Below are 9,299 nucleotides of genomic sequence, written 5' to 3' on the forward strand. Positions count from 1 at the left end.
AGACAATATTTGCTTATCAGAAGTGGAGCAGAGTCGCCCAGAGCTCCGCACAACTTGATAAACCCACACTACACTTTCTGTGACTTCTCCATTTACAGTTGGGACTGGGGGGCAAACATACCAGGATTTGGGACGACAAAAAAAAAAAAAATGTGGATTTTATTTTTTTTTTGCAATTGCATGAAGTGCAATTCCTTGATACTTATTTACTATTATAATTGAGCAGTTGTCCTTCAGCTGCTGTTTGTGGCAGCCTGTATTCTGTATATAGTGTAGCGGATGTAGGCTGCCATAAAATGGCAACTCCATTGAGGTTGTGCCAGCGGGTTGATCTGTAGCCCAATCACTTGCATTAGGTGCCAAGTCCAAACAGAAATCATCAAACCCTGAACGTTCTTACATAACCTAAAAGGTACTTCATCCATGAGCTTAACCCCCATCTATAAATTTTACTTACTTTTCCTGTGTAAGTCTCATGTAAAACCTCATATATTGCTCTCCTGAAATACTCTGTGCCGCTTGGGGCCCCGCTCCTTCCATTGTTTAGCTCCTCTGACTGTAACCCTTACGAGATTAACATACGCTCCTTTACTGAAGTGCTGCTCTGCATACTATGTAACTGCCACAAGATCAGCACCCTTGTTTCCTTAAATGCTCTGTGCTGCTGGGATCATTCCCACAATCTGACTTTAGGGTGTGTTAGGCTTCAGTCGACATTATCGTGTATAGATACGATCAATTCACATGTGAATCCGTGCTCTGGTGAGGGGCAATCTGTGTAGAGATGGCAGAACCCTGATACCAGTCCTGTCATGGGGTCATGTGGAGGCACAAGGAGAATAAGAGTCACAAACCACAATAGAGAGTCCTCCCAGTCACCGCCCTGATATAAGGGCTATCTAATCAGCCAGATCGTACAGCAGAACATGGCAGGAAATGGGCATCAGAGAGGTCTACACATGGGTGGACTGGGCGGCAAGAGGGGCACATGTCTGCTGCAGAAAATTCTTCGGATGTCCCTTTTAGGAAGCCCAATGCCCCCAATATGATGGAAGCAACAGTGCCCATATGGCAATGCCAACTGCTTCTCTCCATAACAGTACCCGCTGCAGAGCCCAAGCAACAATACCAGCCACAGTGCCCCTTTTCCAATGACTGGAACCATTTTTATGTCAGCTGTGCCCATATATCAATGCCAGTCTCTTCCCTCCATAAGTGTCAGCTACAGTGCCATATAACAATGCCAGACACTTTTCTACATAACAGTGCCAGCCATTCCCTAAATAACTATCATCTGCTGTGCTCATATATCTATGTCAGTAACGTCTCTACATAACAGTACCAGCTCCAGTGACAGACACCAAACTATCAAAGCAATGATGCCTCTATAATGCCCTGTAACAGTGCCAACAAACAACTCTAACAGTACCAGACAGTGCCTATATAACAAGCCAGCCATTCCCTCCATAACAGTACCAGACAGTGCCTATATAACAAGCCAGCCATTCCCTCATAACAGTACCAGACAGTGCCTATATAACAAGCCATTCCCTCCATAACAGTACCAGACAGTGCCTATATAACAAAGCCAGCCATTCCCTCCATAACAGTACCAGACAGTGCCTATATAACAAAGCCAGCCATTCCGTCCATAACAGTACCAGACAGTGCTTATACAACAATGCCAGCCATTCCCTCCATAACAGTACTAGACAGTGCCTATATAACAAGCCAGCCATTCCCTCCATAACAGTACCAGACAGTGCCTATATAACAAGCCATTCCCTCCATAACAGTACTAGACAGTGCTTATATAACAAAGCCAGCCATTCCGTCCATAACAGTACCAGACAGTGCTTATACAACAAGCCATTCCCTCCATAACAGTACCAGACAGTGCCTATATAACAAGCCATTCCCTCCATAACAGTACTAGACAGAGCCTATATAACAAAGACAGCCATTCCCTCCATAACAGTACCAGACAGTGCCTATATAACAAGCCATTCCCTCCATAACAGTACTAGACAGAGCCTATATAACAAAGACAGCCATTCCCTCCATAACAGTACCTATATAACAATGCCAGTCATTCCCTCCATAACAGTACCAGACAGAACCTATATAACAATGCCAGCCATTCCCTCCATAACAGTACCTATATAACAAAGCCAGCCATTCCCTCCATAACAGTACCAGACAGTGCCTATATAACAATGCCAGCCATTCCCTCCATAACAATACCTATATAACAAAGCCAGCCATTCCCTCCATAACAGTACCAGACAGTGCCTATATAACAATGCCAGCCATACCCTCCATAACAGTACCAGACAGTGCCTATATAACAATGCCAGACATTCCCTCCATAACAGTACCAGACAGTGCCTATATAACAAAGACAGCCATTCCCTCCATAACAGTACCTATATAACAATGCCAGTCATTCCCTCCATAACAGTACCAGACAGAACCTATATAACAATGCCAGCCATTCCCTCCATAACAGTACCTATATAACAAAGCCAGCCATTCCCTCCATAACAGTACCAGACAGTGCCTATATAACAATGCCAGCCATTCCCTCCATAACAGTACCTATATAACAAAGCCAGCCATTCCCTCCATAACAGTACCAGACAGTGCCTATATAACAATGCCAGCCATACCCTCCATAACAGTACCAGACAGTGCCTATATAACAATGCCAGACATTCCCTCCATAACAGTACCAGACAGTGCCTATATAACAAAGACAGCCATTCCCTCCATAACAGTACCTATATAACAATGCCAGTCATTCCCTCCATAACAGTACCAGACAGAACCTATATAACAATGCCAGCCATTCCCTCCATAACAGTACCTATATAACAAAGCCAGCCATTCCCTCCATAACAGTACCAGACAGTGCCTATATAACAATGCCAGCCATTCCCTCCATAACAGTACCTATATAACAAAGCCAGCCATTCCCTCCATAACAGTACCAGACAGTGCCTATATAACAATGCCAGCCATACCCTCCATAACAGTACCAGACAGTGCCTATATAACAATGCCAGCCATTCCCTCCATAACAGTACCAGACAGTGCCTATATAACAAAGACAGCCATTCCCTCCATAACAGTACCTATATAACAATGCCAGCCATTCCCTCCATAACAGTACCAGACAGTACCTATATAACAATGCCAGCCATTCCCTCCATAACAGTACCTATATAACAAAGCCAGCCATTCCCTCCATAACAGTACCAGACAGTGCCTATATAACAATGCCAGCCATTCCCTCCATAACAGTACCTATATAACAAAGCCAGCCATTCCCTCCATAACAGTACCAGACAGTGCCTATATAACAATGCCAGCCATTCCCTCCATAACAGTACCTATATAACAATGCCAGCCATTCCCTCCATAACAGTACCAGCCAAAGGACCCAAGTAACAATCCTGGCCACAGCATCAATACAGTGATAGCCACAGCCCCTACCAAAGTGGAAGTGAAACTCTCCAACAAAGTACCATCCACAGTACCTCCACAACAATGCCTACCACTGTGCCCCTATATCTGTGTCAGCCTCCAACGTTTATAGCCAAAGTGCCCATAGCGTAGACAGCCAGAGTGCTCTATAAAAGTGCCAAATACATGGACCCTCACATCGGTGACGGTAATGCTCCGGCTCAGCTCTTCTATAAGTGCCCACATGACAATACCAACCACAGTGCCTATACTATATAACAAACTCCTTGTAACTCGACCAGTCGTCTGCTCTCAGGTGACTTCCATTTTCTGTCCAGACATTGGTAGCATAGATTTAGTCAATATTCCCTTCATTCCTATGGTGGGAAATCCACATAATGCAGAGGATTGATATACAGCAGTGCCTGTGCTCAAACATGAGAGTCCAGCGCCCTCTGGTGGTAAATGCATGATAGTACAGACCTCAATCACAGTACATTATCACACAATATCATTTGTCGTATCAGCTTTCATGCAAAAAAATAGTTTAGTAATAGCAACAATGGCCACCATTAGCCATTGCTAATGCATGCAATCCAATGTACAGATCATGTCCTTATAGAGGATTGTATAAGGGCAGAGGCTAACATGGAGAACTGAGGGTCAATGTGTAAGTGACCCCTTCTACCAGAGTGACTGCCACTTACATTGCCTCATATTTCGAAAAAGTAATTTTCTCATCCAAGCAAATGGATAGTCATAACATCTCTGATGGTGTACAGCAAGGAAATAGTCAATGCTAACATCCCTGGTGGTCTGGTGCAAAGAATGGGTTAATGGTAACATACCTAGTGAAGAGGAGGGGTTAATGGTACCATCCCTGGAGGTCTGGTGCAGAGAATGGGTTCATGGTAACATACCTAGGGAAGAGGAGGGGTTAATGGTAACATCCCTGGTGGTCTGGTGCAGAGAATGGGTTCATGGTAACATACCTGGAGGTCTGGGGACAGAATGGGTTCATGGTAACATACCTAGTGAAGAGGAGGGGTTAATGGTAACATCCCTGGAGCTCTGGTGCAGAGAATGGGTTCATGGTAACATACCTAGTGAAGAGGAGGGGTTAATGGTAACATCCCTGGTGGTCTGGTGCAGAGAATGGGTTAATGGTAACATCCCTGGTGGTCTGGTGCAGAGAATGGGTTCATGGTAACATACCTAGGGAAGAGGAGGGGTTAATGGTAACATCCCTGGAGGTCTGGGGACAGAATGGGTTCATGGTAACATACCTAGTGAAGAGGAGGGGTTAATGGTAACATCCCTGGAGGTCTGGTGCAGAGAATGGGTTAATGGCAACATCCTGGGTGGTCTGGTGCAGAGAATAGGAAAATGGCAACATCCCCGGTGATCTGGTGAAGAGAATGGGTTAATGGAAATATCCCTGGTGAAGAGAATGGGTTAATGGAAATATCCCTGGTGGTCTAGAGCAATGAAAGAGTCAATGCTAACATCCTTGGTGGTCTAGTTCAGAGAATGGGTTAATAACAACTTTACTAAAGGTCTAAAGCAGAGAATGGGTTAATGGTAAAATCCCTGGTGGTCTAGAGCAATGAAAGACTCAGTCTAGTGGGCAGAATGGGTTAATTGTAACATACCCAATACTCCAAGGCAGCAAAGAGGTTAATGTTAACATCCTTATGGCAGTAAAGGGGATTAATAATTGAATTCCTGATGATCAGGAAAAGAAAAGGTTTATGGTATCTTCCCTGGTGGTCTGGGGCAGTAAAACTTTCCAATAGAAAGAAGGGTAAAAGCTATAACAAAATGTCCCCCACTGTTTGTACAGCAGCTTCTATGGGTAAACTGCATACATTGAACACGAAGTTGAGTGAACCTCAGAGCTGCATTCACAATTCTGCTGAGCATCAGTGGAAACCATCAGCAGGATTGTTAATAGATATCTTCCCAGCAACTGAGCTAGTCAGTTGTGATGCAGCAGCTGAATTAGGACATACAAGCCCTGCTGCATAGCTGACACTACCCAGAATGCAAAGCAGTCGTTGCAGGGAATGCTGGGAGATTTCAGCACTGAAGTCTGCAGACATGTCAATCGTTGCATTAGAGCTGAATTTGCATGTAGCGACAGTGATGTAATTTGCCTTTGTAGCTATAGTAGAGAAGAATATAGGGGGCGCTAGGCCGGCCACATATCAGCCCACAGTGTCATCCGATTGACATCTTGTAACCTCCGCTGCTTATTTCTTGAGCGATGACCTGAGAAGGCTCCAGCGGACGCGGCCACTGATAGCCAGGGTCAGGCTTTTGGCGTCTGCTGTCTTTGCACAGGGCTGCTTTGCATGTAAGAAATGGAGAATTATCAGCTTCTAGGCCACTTTGCATAGATGAGTCTTCAGCTCCAACCGTTGGTACAAAACCTCCATTGTTAATGACACCTTGTGGGTGCAGCTGGCACAAAGCGTGCTCTTATAACCTGCAAGGTGAGATACAACACCCATCATCAGCTTGGGAATATAAAGTAATACTTGTTCATCCAGGGCCTCATGGTTCATGAATAGAATTCCAGAACTTCAGTGAGAACTGACACTTTTACAGGAAGAGCAGGTTACATTTTTGGAGTCTGCCCATGTGTCCTCCATTTTCCAAAATGGGGGCTCCTGCTTTGCATAGGCAACAGGTACCTTGGTTATTGTTTACCAATGACACATTCAGGGAGGAGGATTTACTTCTTTGCATAATTCTGAGTACCTGGGTAGCCTGTGAATTACTGCAGCAGAAGCCATCGGTTGATGGAGTTTACGTTGGCACTCAATAAATCCTTCCAATTTACTTTCTATTTATTTGGTTTCGCCATTTGTGGACACCTCTGGCTTTCTCATGCTGCGCGCCCCATTGTTCTCCTCACTGTAGTGATTGAATTTCATTCCTAATTACAGTATTCTTAAGTCAGATTCAGCTTTGCAAATAAGGGAAGGTCAGCAGCCAAGATTGACTTTTTAAAGGGACAGTGTCTTTTTAAGATGGTCCCATGGTCGGAGGTCCAGTATCTTAAGATGGTCCCATGTTGACTGTTCCAGTATCTTAAGATGGTCCCATAGTCAGAGTACCAGTATATAATATGGTCCCATAGTGAGGGTTCCAGTTTAAGATTTTTCCCATGATGAATTTACAGTTTATAAGATGGTGGAGAGGACTCTACTGTCTAAGAAAGACCTATTAAGTGTCCTCCAGCTTCTAAGACTGTTCTGTGAGATCCAGCATCCCAGAGGTGCCTACGGTGGGTATGGGGGGGAAACTCCAGCATCCCAGGAGGGCCTACGATGGGGGTCTCCAGCATCCCAGGAGGGCCTACGGTGGGGGTCGCCAGCATCCCAGGAGGGCCTACGGTGGGGGTCGCCAGCATCCCAGGAGGGCCTACGGTGGGGGTCGCCAGCATCCCAGGAGGGCCTACGGTGGGGGTCGCCAGCATCCCAGGAGGGCCTACGGTGGGGGTCGCCAGCATCCCAGGAGGGCCTACGGTGGGGGTCGCCAGCATCCCAGGAGGGCCTACGGTGGGGGTCGCCAGCATCCCAGGAGGGCCTACGGTGGGGGTCGCCAGCATCCCAGGAGGGCCTACGGTGGGGGTCGCCAGCATCCCAGGAGGGCCTACGGTGGGGTCGTCAGTATCTTAGAAGGTTCTACGGTGAGGTCTCCAAGGTTTAATTTGATCCCAAGTTGAGAGCTCCATTTTCTGAAATGGTCTTTGACCAGGGTCCAGCCGTCTTGCAAGCTCTCAAGGTAAGGGCTCACTCTCACTTGCGATTAAATCGGACTAATGCAATCTGATAAAAAAAAAATCGGATTGCATTCGGACCAATTTAATCTCATGATGGTGTGCTCAGTGGCGTTTTTTTTCTTCCAGCGCTGATCGGATTGCAATCGGGCTGGAAAAAAAAAATCGCAGCATACTGCGATTGCATGCTGCATTTGGATCGCACACACCCATATAAGCCTAAGGGTGCATGTGAAATATCGCACTGCACTCGGATATCACCCGAGTGCAGTGTGATACCTGCCAATGCCAGCAACAGAGGAGATGGAGAAATTGCTTTCTCTGTCTCCTCCGCAGCTGTGCTGTGATCCTCTCTGTGAGAGGGGATCGGAGCACTGACATTTGGCTCCCGGTTGCAGCACAGCAGGAGCCGAGTGTCATTAGCACATTGCATCGGATGCTCTACACTAGTAAGACCCCGGCCTAACACTTCTGGTTTTTATCTGATGGTATTGTGATGAAACTTCCTATGCCCAAATAATACCAAACTAGTGACTCCACAACTAATCAGGTTCTCTGCTGGAGGAGTAATACTTCCAATATCTAAGATGTTTCGGTGGTGCCTGGCATGGTCCTCTAGTGAATCCTAATGATGTCCGACTTCACCCAGAGAAGTAGTCACTGAAACAGGAATTGCTGTGCTGCCAGGCGATTTACTCTAAATGGAGGTGCCCTATAAATGTCTCCACGGCCTGGAAACCATCTCTGTAATTAGTGGGCGGATGTTTTCTTCCTCAGAACTCTCTGGTCGGAGCTCTGTTTACCCTGGTATGGTGGTCTGGCACCGCGCCCTCGCCAGCTCTGGCATCGCACCTGTTCCCATATGTTTCATTCTCTGCTCTGTTTGCCTTCATGCTTCACTGCTTCTATAAATATGTTACAATCCCAAACGTATTCACGGGGCGCAGGCGGAGCTGGATATTTCCCACGGAAAATGAGCGAGAGCAGCACCATGACGCAAACGCCCAGGGTCCCGACCGGTAAAGTCTACTGCCAATGGCCAATTATTGGAGGAAGGATTACAGGGAGGACACAACTTTCTAATAGGATTTGTGTCGCTTCAAATCTTCAGTTTTCAAGATCACTGCTTGCCGTCAGCGGATAGAAATAATCTTCATTAACATCAATCCAGTTCATTCATTTGTTACAATGTGACAGTGAAGACTAAGGCATAATTTGGTGCTTCTGTGCCCCAATGCAAAATTGGTAATACACCCCCCCCCCCTTGATTATCAGGTGCCATATATAATGTCCCCTCTGGCACCAGGGACCCCTACAACTACTCCCCTGGGTGCAGGGAACTTCTATTAATGAATCACGGGAGCAAAAACCTGCTCCTGTTCTGGGCTCCAGACCGATAGTTTTTTCCCACCATGAAAAAAAACTCTGAACTTCCAAAGACAAAAAAAGAGGGGCACATATGAGCGCAGTGCTTGTGCAACCAGGGCTGTGGAGTCAGTAAGCCAAACCTCCGACTCCCTCATACATGACTCATGTTTAAGTTTAGGTGATAAATTTACCGTAGTAAAATGGTAACCTCAGGCTTTTAATCATTATTATGATACAATAATCAAGCTATTTAGATAGAACATAAAATATATTTATTGGAATACAACTTTAAAACCAAAAAATTTTTTGCATATTTACAATTTATTATATAAGTGGAAAAAAACAGTTTCCAACAAAAACCTACTGAATAACATTTCTGCAGTCTATGAATTTGTTCTGAGAAATAGAATTGCCTCCATCAGATCCTCCTTCATAGATGACCTCAAATCTGACCTAATAATTTTAAGGCTAGAGAACAACCTCTCTACACTAACTTGGGTTGGAGGCGAAGCCGTAACCTCATGGGCAACATCTCTAACAATTTCCGGGTATAAAGGAATTGCCTCGTGCACAGTCAGTTTTGATGAACGGTTGAACTCTTCTACTTCTTTGAGAGCAAGTGAAAAATTTTGTAATTCCACAATTGCCCCTTTTCCAGCACGTCTCTTCAAGATGGAAT

The sequence above is a fragment of the Phyllobates terribilis genome, unplaced genomic scaffold (assembly GCF_046119375.1).
Source record: "Phyllobates terribilis strain yellow unplaced genomic scaffold, ASM4611937v1 Scaffold_7__3_contigs__length_470593459, whole genome shotgun sequence".
NCBI lineage: Eukaryota > Metazoa > Chordata > Amphibia > Anura > Dendrobatidae > Phyllobates > Phyllobates terribilis.